At 37.2% G+C, this 12,221-nt stretch overlaps 1 protein-coding gene across 5 annotated transcripts in view; it reads right to left on the bottom strand.

The window, feature by feature from the left end:
- The window catches only part of EPS8 (epidermal growth factor receptor pathway substrate 8), a 179,007-nt gene that overhangs the window by 94,557 nt on the left and 72,229 nt on the right, over positions 1 to 12,221 (bottom strand). Inside the window, exon 1 of one of the 5 annotated variants that reach the window (XM_027593910.2) lies at positions 4,228 to 4,303. The exons of the other annotated variants lie outside the window; for them this stretch is intronic. The gene's annotated coding sequence lies outside the window, so the exon portion shown is untranslated. Of the gene's footprint in view, positions 1 to 4,227; positions 4,304 to 12,221 lie in introns of those variants that run through there. 5 annotated transcript variants of the gene reach the window in all.

Below are 12,221 nucleotides of genomic sequence, written 5' to 3'. Positions count from 1 at the left end.
TTTCTGTGTTCACCTCCTATTTCTCAGATAAAATCACATATAACAAATGTGAAATTTACATTATCCTCAAATCGTTCCCTAATACCAATAACGTAGGAATAAGTTCCCATTTTCAAAACAAGCATTATAGCAGAACTGACTGTATTCATTCCCAAACTAAGAACTCATGACAAATGTTCTCTGACTCAGAACTGTAGTCACGATCTACAAAGCCTGTGTTACTCTTCAGTATCCTATCAACCCAAAGTCTTTATCTAGAAAAAGTTGTTCTTTATCAGTACTGAGTCATTAGACATGATTGAAAACATTTCTCAACTGCATCTTTGATGTTTCTTCAGCTTTCCCTTCTGGGGACAGCTCAGATTCAGACAGCCATGCCTAACTGTTTAGCTCCCTAACTGATCCCCTGTTCCCACATGTCCATTCCAACAGAGCAGTAAAATGTCTGGTAGTCAGTAACTCACTCTCATGTCATTTCATTTATTCAGTCACCACATATTTACGAGCATCTATTGGCTACAAGGAATAACAGGAGAAATGTGACGAAACCAACTCTACCCATCCTAGTAAGAGAGTAAGAGACTTAACTCAGTGGATCAGTCAGTGTAATACAGGAGTTGTAAAATATTATGACGTGTGTTGGGGCCCTTGGGTGGTGCAGTTGGTTAAGCGTCCAACACTTGGTTTCTGCTCAGGTCGTGATCTCAGGGCTGGGAGATCAAGCCCCATATCAGGCTCCCTGCTCAGCAGGGAGTCTGCTTGAGATTCTCTCCCTCTCCCTCATGCTCTCTCTCTCTCTCTCTCTCTCTGTCTCAACAAAATCTTTAAAAAATATATTATAACATATGGAAAAATAACTGTAACACAAGATATAATATGAAGCACCTTATGAAATTGCAGAAAAAAAAATTCAATGTTGTTAGAAGAAATCAGGAGAAATTTAATGGAGGTGATTAGTAGACCTAAAGGATGAGGTGAATTTTGATTATAGGGAAAGACTTTATAATTGCTGCAGGAGTAAAGAAAAAGGCAGGAAATGTGAGATATATATAAGGCATCAAGATCAAGAAGCTTAGAGCATAAATTAAGATACATGACTACAAATAATAAGTTATATAACAAACTGAATTTTATCTGATGGGAAAGCCACTGACAAATTTTAACCAGAAGAGGACAACATCAGTTACGAAAGGGCAAAAGGGAGCCCAACTGGCCTTCACAAATCCAGGCTTTGAATAAGTTAAGAGACTTCATTCAGAGTCTTCGGAATGCCAAGCTAGAGCAGCAGGAGGGCTTTCCCCAACAACAATCCCCAGCTTTGTGTCCAAGATTGATATTCACAGCTCTACTTAATGGATCCTAACTGTGTCATTTGGTATGGCAAATTATATAAAATAGTGGAATAAAAAGAAATTACCTGCAAAATCAGAGGGAAGTATATTTTTAGAAACAATGAAGGAATAAAAGAATATAAGGAAACCTAATAGTAATAACAATATTATCAGATATTTAAATCTGATCACTAGGATCGTATAATTAGGAAAGGTAAATAATATGGTTCTGAATTACATCTAAATGTCTGACACAAGGTATTTTTAATCCTCAAGAAACTGTATACCAATATTCCCCAAAGCAGAGCCTTCTTGGATAAATGTTCATATAAGGTCTCAGGCAAGCTTAGGAAACACACTCCATTTCAGATCAGATTTTACCTTACTAAATACAAAGAGACAGTATTTCACATATTGCTTTAAAATTTTAGAAAATACATTAAGAATTAAAACTACAAGTTTCTTCTAATCATATTCCTGATTCTACTTTTTTCTTTTTTTCTTCTGAATCTAGTTAATATATTCTACACATAAGACAGAAATGCCACAAATTTTAACCAAAATAGGAAATATATTTTCATATAGCTGAAAAATCCAAAAAAATGTTTCATGAAAAAATTAAAAATACATATACAAACCTAAACTCTAAAATAAAAAAAAAAACTTGGGGTTTTTTTGTTTTTTGTTTTGTTTTTGGGGTTTTTTTTTGTTTTTTAGAGAGGGAGAGATTCAGAGTTGAGACAGGGATTTGGGGATGGACAGAAGGAGAGCGAGAGAGAAAATCTTAAGGAGGCTCTAAGCCCAGCACAGAGCCCAAGAAGGGGTTCCATCTCAGGACCCTGAGATCAGGACGTGAGCCAAAATCAGAAGTCGGACACTTAACTGGCTGAACCACCCAGGCATCCCTAAAATAAAAAATAATATTTATAGAATAATTGTTTAATTAAATTAGAACTATCCTACAGGGTAAATGATCAAAAGACTATATGAAAATCTACTTTATAAAAAAAAAAAAAGGAAAATCTACTTTGTTGTATCACGTGCACAAAAATTTTATACCATTCAAGTAAACTATTACTTAAAAATCTAAAATATAATGAGCTAATTTTTGTCCACTTCAAACTCCGAGGCAGTACCTTGATGAATTAAAGAAACATGATTTCTCTGAAAAATAAACTGGAAAGGAAACTTCTCTACACAATTTATTTCAGAATTATATAGAAAATGAGTATAAACGTCTTATCCTCTCCAAAGTCATTTTCTCTTACATACAATTTACTTAAACGGAAGAAAGTGTTTCCAAGCCTATCTGTAGAAAAACAGAAACCACTTTTAAAACACCCCAGGTACAGTAGATGCAGGGATATCCTCAAGGTGAGAACAGGTCATAGGACAAAACACATACCATTCCCAGAGCATATATGAATTTTTTTTAATGTTTTATTTATTTATTTGAGAGAGTGTGTGTGAGAGAGAGAGAGAAAGCATGAGGGAGAAGCAGGCTCCCTGCTGAGTAGGGAGCCCTATGCAGGACTCCATCCCAGGACCCTGAGATCATGACCTGAGCCAAAGGCAGACGCTTAACTGACTGAGCCACCAAGGCGCCCCTATATATGAAATTTAAGTATAAAAACATAACACTGACACTTGCTTTAGAATTTGGCCTCTAAAGCTGACCAAAGCTTTGCAACAAGGTTAAGAATAACTCAAGCCACAAACATTCCAAGGAACCTCACCTATGTATACTACCAAACATCTATGCACATGATGTTTGTATGGGCAGTTAAAGTTTTTGGGGTAAATTGATAATGTTCCTTATGGTGTAGTCTTAATAATAACAGTCACATTAGAGGAAAATCAACATATCCAAGAACGTACTTCAAAAAAAGATCAATATAGGCATAACCATGGCATCTGAATTTAAGAATGCATTACATTTCCCAGCACCAAAATGGAGATGTAACCAGTTATTTACTTTAGTTCTCCATCTACTTTATTGTGATACAATATTAACTCTTGTTTTTAATAGTATAAATCTTAACCTTGCACTTAATCACTAGTAACAGAACAAGGAAATGAACTCCTCCTGAATAAAATTAAATGTAACAAATCTGTAAGAGCTACAAAAATAGATCTCTATATAAGAATTGTATATGTTTCTTGCTAGGCTAAAATTTTATAATAAAAACAACATAATTGAATTTTTTGAAAGAGTTGTTCCTTAAAAATTTCCATTAATTGACTATTTAAATGTTTACAAGTTCCATTAATATACATGGGTTTAGGGGAAGAAAAAAAAAAACTTTAAACACACATATTCACTACATTTTAGGTCCCAAGCAAAATGTTTACACAGAAATTTGGCAGTGTTAAGTCTGTGGACTCAAAGCCAATAACAACCTAAGAAAACTGAACTTCGTCAATAAGCAAATTTTCATAGTACAACTAACACCGTATAAACAATCCAAAGCAGTTTTAATAGGATAATCACAGTATTTTGCATATCAGAATAATTTAAAAGTAACTTTAAGATACCTTGATATATTATGTCTGTGCTTCCCCAACTATTATTAGTCAACAGATTTCTTCTTACCTACAATGGGGGCGGGGGGGGGGGGGAGGCGGATTATTCTCTTAAACACATGACCTAAGAGAAGGAAATCCTTTAAATCCCCAAGAGGCAGGAGGCAGGAGTCTGAGGAACTCGAGGTACCAATTTCAGCAAGTTCAGAATCCACTTGGAATACCAAATCGCAATTTAAAATATTGTCAAAAGGCTACCTGGGACTAAAAGTATAACTGCATGTTTCAAGGTCTACAAATAGCCTCTGTAATAATTAAGCCTTTGAGAGCCCTCCTTAGCAAAGTAAATATTCACAAACTCAAACTTACTTACCCACACAATCCAGGCAAGACTCCTCTGAGCGATCTTCCAGGCAATACTGAGAGGACATTACTCTCAGTTCCCTCTTGGTGCCAAGTGACCTTCGGCATATTAACAGAGAGGGTGGGACTCTAAGCTTCAGTTTCAGCATTGTACTGTAGTGAACAACGTTTCTCCTTTGGTTTCTCTAGGGCGTTAACTAAGACTTCCTCTTCTTGTTAAGTAAGTAAACACAACCACTACTACATGTCCAACTCTTCACTAAGGTGATAAAATAAAGCTTTAAATGTTGCAAATAACAATGGCTAACACTAATTGAGAACTTACTATGTGCTCCAAACTAATACTATACACACAGACACTATTATTATTCCCATTGTAAAGAGGTAGAATCTGAGGGATAGAGGTTAATAAGTAACTTGCAGGAATTCCAGGTACAGCGATATGGTTAAATGAGCTAATGAAGAAGATCTTCCATGAGAGAAGCCTAGAAAAGATGAAAAAGAGTATAACAAAAAATTTTAAAATAAATACACAGCTTTACTTACAAAAAAGAAAATCCCCTGGTACTAAACCAAAGAGGTATGCACAAAAGCAAATATTGCCAGTTAAGGCCTCCAGGAAGGATCACGGATGTCTCTCTAGCACTTAAGTCTAACTGAAATTGGTAAGGAGATGCCCCCTCAAGTAAGGATAAGGAGCTCAGAAGAAAGTACTCTCTCAGGAGAAGAGTTAGGCTAGATTTCTGGCCCTGCTTTTCCTCAACCTGGGATATAACCTACCCAGCTGTACTCCGGTGGCCATGTAAGGGCAGAAGAAGAGATCTCAGGCACACAAGGTATAAAGCTGGTGTGGAGGTCCTTCCATAAAACCAGAGCTATTTTCAAAAGGCTGCAATCACATTAAAAAAATGATGAGAACAGGACAAAGCCACCCACTGTCTTAATAAGACGTCAAGGGAACCTGTCTCTGACAATCTGGATAAAAGTGCAGAGGAAATGCTACAACCAGAAATTAAAAGCCCTATGCCTGTGTCACAACAGTTTTGAAGTCTGAATTTGTATGAGAATCTTCAAGCTAAGAAATTAAGATAAAATTGGGTTCTGCGCTTATGATATCCCTGGAGTATCTGGAAGAAACAAACATGAAACCACTTTAGAGTAACACTCCATAAACAAGGCCACATGGGATCTCTAAAAGCTAGAAAAACCAAACCAAACCAAAACCGAAAAACAATCCCCACTGAAGATGAGCCTGTAATTTAGAAATTACAAAATATGTAAAAAATGATTTTCTGTGATTGGGCCATTAACAAGTATACCAAACAGAAAATTTAGCACTCAACTAATTTTGTAGTGTGAAGACAAAAAAACAAAGCATTATTATTAAAGAATGGAGGAAGAAAAAAGAAGCCTATAAAGAATAACTGAAAAAAAGTAGGTTTTACAAAAACCATACAGAATTTATATGCAAAGATATACACATTCTCTGCACAGAGCACCCAGAGTTCTCATCAAGTTTCTAGAACTTAAAAAGAGAATAGTGTTAGTATAGATACACAGAATTTTTAAAATATACCTAGAAAAACAATAGTCAATGCAGGAACTCAGCTGTATGGTAGGATCTATTCCACACCAACTTTCCCTCTCTACTATTTCTGACCACTCTGCCCTTGCAACTCCTCATTGCTGGAAATTCTGACCCATCCCCCAGTCCATCGGGAACCATCTCCAGCACCCATGCAAAAAGGATGGAGTGGAAACTGCGATGTGCCACCCAGATCTCCTTTCAGAACTGAATGATTTATTCCCCTGCTGTACTGCTGCCAGCAAACGGCCCTCAGCTATGAGCTCTCTTGAGAACGACCTTGGCTGAAGATTCTCCTCACACAAGCTCTTGCTCCCTTCCCAGGGCAGCCCACACCCAAAGACTGGTTGACATGCGGAATATAAAGACTTGGCCCTCTCTCCCCAACTGGAGACAATGGTGAACAGCCACCGGGCTTCAGAACTCCCCACTGGGTCAGATCTCCATTAAGACTGCGCAAGAGGGGCGCCTGGGTGGCTCAGTCAGTTAAGCCTCTGCCTTCGGCTCAGGTCATAATCACAGGATCCTGGGATCGAGCCCCACATCGGGCTCCCTGCTCAGCGGGGAGCCTGCTTCTCCCTCTCCCTCTGCCGCTCCCCCTGCTTGTGCTCACTCGCGCTCGCTCTCTCTGTCAAATAAATACATAAAATCTTAAAAAAAAAAAAAAGACTGCACAATAGCCTAACTTCTCATCTGCCCACTACTGGTCTCTCCCTTCCCTTCCACAGGGGTTGATCCAAAGAGCACTTTCTAAGAAACTTCCAGCACACTAATTTCCATCTCAGAGTTTGCATCCTGGGGACCCCAGACTGCAACAGAAGAGTCTCATAAACAAAAAGGACAGAATATGGGCAGCACTTTAAAGGAGTGAGAAGAGAAAAATAATAAAGCTTTGAAACCAATGAGAACACCAGAAAGTGCTAATATCTCTTTGGCGAGATCAGTAGCACAAGGGAAAGCCTTTTTCAAAATAAATAGTATAATCACAAAATTCCAGCACAACATTTCAATTGTCTTGCTGAACTTGAAAGCCAAAAGGGATCTTACAGGGTATACCAATTCCGACCCATCTTTTTAAAGATGTCATCTCTTAGGTCCATGGGTCTGCTAAATGCCAAAAATGTCGCTGCTTAGATACAGGCCATTTATACTCCTAAGACAGTCATCTTCCTAATAATAAGTTACCGGTACATTTAATTCCCAGCCGGAGAGCAAGGTTACCAGTAGAGATGTATGTACACAATTTCCAACTTCCTTCAATAGTCATGGAAAAATGTGCAGCAACCAAATCTAACGTTCCAAAAAAAAAAGTATTTCTTATGGCTACTTCTGGTAAATGCTCTCTCTTAGAATGGTGAGGAAATCAAAAAATACCCATGAGCCTTGTTTACATTTGTCCCATGGTCCAAGCAACAGAATTTTGATATACCTTTTGATTCTAAACCATCAGTAAAGATGTTAATGATGGTTTTATAAAAGATTAATCTGGTTCAGGCTGGTATATAACTAATCATTATAAAGAATACTAATAAAAAACTGCATGGACTAAAACCACATTCACTTATATGCACGCTCAGGATGCCAAATACATGGGACCAATCTAAGCAAGGCTTAGATTGTCGATTTGTCTCACCCTTCTACCATAGGGCAAATTACCAGAAGTAGCCATGAGAAATATATTTGGAACACAGAAGATTTGGTTGCCATAGGTTTCCCTGTAACTACTGAAGGAAGCTGGAAATTGTACACCCACACCTCTCTACTGGTAACCTTGCCCTACATTCCACACTTTGTAACCACAAAGACAGAGGCAGACAAGATAAGCTTTAGCAAAACGTATCAAGTAAAACCACTGGATTGGCAATGACAGGAAGTCATTAACATACGTTATTACGGCAGGCAAGCAGAAAGGACCAACAATGTCACAATACATTCACCTTGGGAATATGGCAGAACCTCATTCTCAGTTCCTTCATACTCAGTTCCTGTACATCCTCAGTTCAATCACAGTTCCTCGTCTGTCATTCATTACTTCCTCTCCTAAGAATCACCATCTGCTTTGTCTTCTGTAAACCACCCCTTCTGCTCCTTCTGACTTTAAAACTCTTTTTTAATGGAAGAAACTAATATGTTACTAATATGAGAGAATCCAAAAGAAGTTTCTAAACTCTAAATTGCATATTGTCAAATCTCAATTACATACAAGTTAAGCTAGCTAAATTCATATGGGTAGAACGATCGACCAAATGCTTTAACAACTTATCTAGAGATGAAGTAGCAGTGCAATATAATTCATATTTGGGGAGAATCATATAAAATTATTAATATATTATAGGTATACAAAAGAACAAATATGCATGGCATGTGAATGAGACGAAGAACCAACTTGTTCATATGAAAAAAGACTGAATGAGTTTCTGTCATTTTGGAGCTACTGTTTGGGCACAGAATCTGGATTAAAGATGGAAAACAAACAAACAAAAAATATGATGGACACTTCTCAGAATGAATAAATACAAACAATAGGACCAACAATATTTATTCTTTACATAAGTTATTTAGAAGAGTGGTAGCATAATTCAATTTTCAAGTCTACAGATGGCTTGAGTCTCTTGTAAGTTAGGGAAATACTGATTTGAGAAAAATGAACTGCAAAATTATGTAACAGGGTAAATAAGGGAAAATGGTAGTTTCACCTTAAACTGGTAAAGTTTAGGTATATACTCGGAAACACCACACAAATTCATTTGGTTATAGATTTTAAATGTCATTTTTCAACCTAGGAATCACCATACAGTTCTGGTAAGTCACATTCTCGTTTGGCAATTACATTCAAAAAGAAAAAAAAAATTAATGGTGAAAAAAAAGTGATTTCTCATTTCTATTTGTGTCCTATAACCAAAGACAAGTAGTAAAGTGTAAAGACCTCAGTACTAAGAAACTGAAGACTTGTGTTTATGCACCAAGTCTGCCACTTAATAGCTCTGTAACCTTGGGCAAGTAACTTAACCTCTCTCAGCCTCCATTTCCTTACCTGTAAAAATGTGAGATCAATGAGACAAATTTGTAAGTTCTCATTCAGGTCTATTCTAGAACATTTACATAGTTCAAAGTTAAAAACAGAAAATCTACTTAATTAGATTTTGGCTAAAACATAGTAAATGGCAGTTTTATACTTTTCAACATAAAATGGTAAATTTTCAGAAAAATGAAATCACTGAATAGTCACGATATCTACCAACTGAGCTATCAATGGGTGCTAATAGTCACGATATCTAATGACAAGTGAGGAAAAAGTATTAATTGCTTATGAGGACATCCATCAATTTGAAACAACACTTTTCATAGAACCTTCAATTTATGCTGAAAAATTCTGATTTAAATAAACTCTGCTAGAGGCGCCTGGTTGGCTCAGTTGGTTAAGCGACTGCCTTCAGCTCAGGTCATGATCCTGGAGTCCCGGGATCGAGTCCCGCATCAGGCTCCCTGCTCAGCGAGGAACCTGCTTCTCCCTCTGGCCCTTCCCCCTCTCATGTGCTCTCTCTCTCTCATTCTCACATTCTCAAAATAAATAAATAAACCTTTAAATAAATAAATAAATAAATAAACTCTGCTAAAGCGCAGTAAGTATAAAGAATTTCTGGGAGGCAGGAAAAATGGAAACTTTTGGCATATAGTAACAATATTTCCTATCATTATTAAGATTTCACTCAGAGCCTCCTCATTTCACCTGACTCAGAAGTGCTAGCATTCCACATAATTGGCTCAGTGAATGCCTATCAAAAGAACTGACAGAAGGGGCGCCTGGGTGGCTCAGTCGTTGGGCGTCTGCCCTCGGCTCGGGTCATGATCCCAGGGTCCTGGGATCAAGCCCCACATCGGGCTCCCTGCTCGGCGGGAAGCCTGCTTCTCCCTCTCCCACTCCTTCCCTCTCTCGCTGTGTCTCTCTCTGTCAAATAAATAAATAAAATATTAAAAAAAAAAACTGACGGGATGTTCCTTGTAAAACACCATTTTTTAAACACATCATCCCCCACACCTGTGCTTTCCACAAAAGTTAAACTCTAAAAAAAAAGAGAAAGAAATGATAGGACTGCTTTAGTTTATTAAAATCATGGCGTGCTTCTGGATTTTTAAGTGCCATTTGGAAAGAAAAAGGCTTTTCATTTAAGACTACTAATCCTTTCCAGAGTATTTTACCCGTAACTCTGTAATACAGTCAAGAAATTATCACATTAGCTAGGTAATGAGACTTAACCTCTCCTAAAAACTATAATCATGTGCTAAAGCACTGGGAAGAAAGTCACAGAGGAAGAAAGGGAGGGGGGCAAATCAGCAAATACAGAACATGAACTACAAATGTTCCTAAGGTACTATTTTATCAAAAAATCAGCAGAAATGCCCAAGTTTAATTTCAAAGCGTATACCTACTGGAATATTGAAAAGAATCGTCATATATATCCTTGAGCAAGCCACCTTGAAAAATTAAATCAGGAAGCATGACAACAGACAGAACGAAATGCATGTTTTTATTGTAGCAGTTTAGAAAAAGCCGTATAAATAGCTGTTAAAATGACTTATCATCCTTCAAAAATAAAACCTGCAATTAAATTTGCACCTCAAGTGATCCTTGAAGCTCAAATGTTACCAATAAGTAGGGATGGTAGAGGGCACCTAAATCAGACAAGCTGCACAAAGAACTGGAGTCATAGAAAGAGAAGCCATTACAGCAAAGCGCCAACATGATCCGAAGCTGAATGTCACGGTATTTCATATACTGTGATCATATCAGATACACTGATACGAAATTGCCAGAGGCTATACCCATTTTAAAAGCGATTTAACTTCTTTGAATATCACTGGACTAGAGTTTGCACCGGCAGAAGAATATATACTGATATGGCCTTTGGCTGAAGTGTTAATACAATGAAAGTTTAGCCTGGTTGGGCAAAATATTAAGGATTACTTTCAAGTTTATTTTCAGTGAATAAAATATTGATCCTCCAAACCAATTCTTAATCTTTGTTTAGGGTGCAGTTTCAAGACCTTTCAATGACAATTCTAACACTAGTATCTAATTCCTTTGTATTCAGGACATGGGGCTATGGAAAACAGATTCAATAAACTTATGTCAGGAAGTAAAATGTGATTGTCAAAAGAGCCATGGATTTGAAACCTAAAAGCTTAACTTCTTCCCCAGGTTCTACAATTCAGTCACATGACCTGAAGCAAATCATTAATGTAGGCCATAGAATACAGCTGTAAACAACTCAGGTTCATGTGCAAAACGGGTACAAAGACCAGTGCTGGCATTGACAGCTTTATGACTTCGCCAAGTGACTCCACTGAGTCTGTTGGTTTGTCTACGAAATGAAAATAACAGTATCTTCTTCAGAGGCACTGAATGAAATAACGCATGTAAAGAGCACAGCATGGTGTAGAAAAGTGGTTAATTAATAAATGGTTAGCTTAAGAAAAACACCATTACTTCTCTGGGTTTTCTTTACCTTTTAAGTAATCTACCTTGGATGTTGTCTTAGAATAATTTCCTTGCTTCATGTTTTCAGGTCACTGATTACTTAAGAAAACTAAGTTTTCTCCATTTTAAAAGAATTTTGTTGGGGTGCCTGGGTGGCTCAGTCTTTAAGCATCTGCCTTCGCCTCAGGTCATGATCCCAGGGTCCTGAGATCAAGCCCCGCATCAGGCTCCTGCTCACCGGAGAGCCTGCTTCTCCCTCTCCCACTGCCTTTGCTTGTGTTCCCTCTCTCTCCGTCTCTCTCTCTGTCAAATAAATAAATAAAATCTTTAAAAAAAAGAAAAAAGAATTTTGTTCACAAGTAGGTAACCTTCTGTATTTGCCTTTTAAAATCTTTTTTCACTTTGGTAAATAGATAATTAAGTATTATTTTATAGTCACCTGTGATCCTATTTGGTCAACAATCCAAACCTTTTGGTATTTTTGACAAAATTCCCAAAGTCTTTTCAAGATCAAATTGATAAGCTTCCCAGAGGGCCCTCGGAAAATCTCAAAGAATTTGTCTCTCCTCTTATAAAAGAGAGATGTTAGTATAATTAGGTTTATTTGGTATGGTGAATTCTATGGGAAAGACTGCCAAATAAGAGTGATAAACACTCACCGATTATATGTTTATGGATATATCTTATTAATGTAAGTATTCCAGAAGTTGTACAAAGTTCACAGAAACTTGTCAATACATTCTTTGTCTGGTTATTATCTTAAATTGTTGTATACCGCAGAAATAACTAAATTTTCCTATCAAACGAACTGTCATCAGATTTTAACCATGATTATTTCTAAGTCTTCTGTCATCCACAGAGCTACGGTTCTGCTCCGATTCTTTCCTGAAAGTGTTTACAGTCATCTACTATGAGAACGCTCCAAGATGGCATCACTTGA

The sequence above is a fragment of the Zalophus californianus genome, chromosome 9, assembly GCF_009762305.2.
Source record: "Zalophus californianus isolate mZalCal1 chromosome 9, mZalCal1.pri.v2, whole genome shotgun sequence".
NCBI classification, from domain to species: Eukaryota; Metazoa; Chordata; class Mammalia; order Carnivora; family Otariidae; genus Zalophus; species Zalophus californianus.
Note: the sequence above shows the minus strand (reverse complement) of the source record. Positions and strands in the feature narration are given on the sequence as shown.